Here is a 1485-nt window from a genome sequence, read left to right as displayed (position 1 = left end):
TCCAATCCTTGTGGATACAATATTATACTATACTATATTTTATTAGCGAGCATAATTTAGGTGTGTGTTGTGCTCGTCAAATTTTGGCGTCGTTACCGGGGATTGGCAATCAATAGTGTTTGAAATAGTTTGTAGTGCTAATTCAGGAATTTTTCTTTTTTATTTTATTTTATTTTTTCCTTTTTATGTTAGTGTTCTTTGACTGTGCGTAGGTTACAGGTTCAGAGTGGTGCATGACTATAACTTCTGCGAAAGAAGTGCTACCATACGAGCCAAAAATTGAAAAACAACTGCGACAAGTGAGGAAGGAAAGAAATCTCACCGAGACTACAGTAAAGGTTTGGCAATCCTCAACCAAAGAACTTATTGCTGGAAACGGTGATGATAATGTAGATTTGCCAGTGAGAGAAATAGCCCAACAAAGAGAACAAGCTGCACGAGATGCTGAGGAGGCAGCTATTAGAGATGCGTAGAACATCTATGAAAAAGAGAGGGGTCTCAGACTTAATCAACATCAACCCTTGCCTGGGATACCACATGGCGATTATGCTAGACCGGTCTATAATCAAGGATTATCCAGTGTTAGACCACCTCCAATTGCAGCAAACAATTTTGAGTTGAAGCAAGGATTTCTTCAAACCCTTCAGAATTGTTGTATCTTCAGAGGGAAGCCAAACGAAAATCCAAACACTCATCTAATAGACTTCGGGGAGATTATGAACACCTTTCAATACAATGGGGTATCACAAGATGCAGTGTACTTAAGGGCATTACCCTTTTCACTTAAAGATGATGCTAAGGAGTGGCTTTGGAGTTTGCCCAGTGGATCGATCAGAACTTGGGAGGAGATGATCAGAAAATTCCTTGATAAATATTTCTCCTCGGCTAAGACGGGAAAGATTAGAAGAGAAATCCATAACTTCTCCCTGAAAGAGTCTGAAACTATTTTTGAAGCATGAGAGAGGTTTAAGGAGATAGTTAGAAAGTGTCAACATAGCGGATTTTTAACTCTAGATGCAACTCCAGGATTTTTGGGAAGGATTGACACCGCCTCACGTAGAACATTGAGCAATGCAGTTGGAGGCCCTTTTATGAAGAAGACTCCAGAGGAGATAGTTACAATTCTTAATAAGTTATCTGAAGATTCAAATTAGTGTCCCTCTGAGAGTGCTAAAAGAAGAAGATCAATTGGTGTTTACCAAGTCCTAATACATCTGTGCAGGTACAGCTTGATGCTATGGCTAAGGAAATACGAAAGCTGACTTTAGCCTCGATACAAAAGGAGCCTCATACAGCTTGTGATATATGTGGACGAGGACACCCTACTGATGAGTGTCAAGCCTCAACTGAGCAAGTGAATGTTGTGGGAAACTACAATTTTAATGCAATGGGTTAGAAGCACCCCGGTTTTTCTTGTAATTAACCTGGGGTACTGTGAATGCTTGGCAACAAAATAACTCTAGAACCTAGGGACAAGGAGCTCCT

The 1485-nt window shown here is 40.1% G+C and overlaps 1 non-coding gene across 1 annotated transcript; it reads right to left on the bottom strand.

Annotated features, from left to right (window-relative positions):
- Positions 1 to 896: 896 nt before the first annotated feature.
- On the bottom strand, positions 897 to 1003 carry LOC142168467 (small nucleolar RNA R71). Its single transcript, XR_012698326.1, has one exon. It is a non-coding gene; the product is annotated as a small nucleolar RNA R71 (small nucleolar RNA).
- Positions 1004 to 1485: the final 482 nt, after the last annotated feature.

This window comes from Nicotiana tabacum, chromosome 13 (genome assembly GCF_000715075.1).
Source record: "Nicotiana tabacum cultivar K326 chromosome 13, ASM71507v2, whole genome shotgun sequence".
In the NCBI taxonomy this organism is placed as follows: Eukaryota; Viridiplantae; Streptophyta; class Magnoliopsida; order Solanales; family Solanaceae; genus Nicotiana; species Nicotiana tabacum.
Note: the sequence above shows the minus strand (reverse complement) of the source record. Positions and strands in the feature narration are given on the sequence as shown.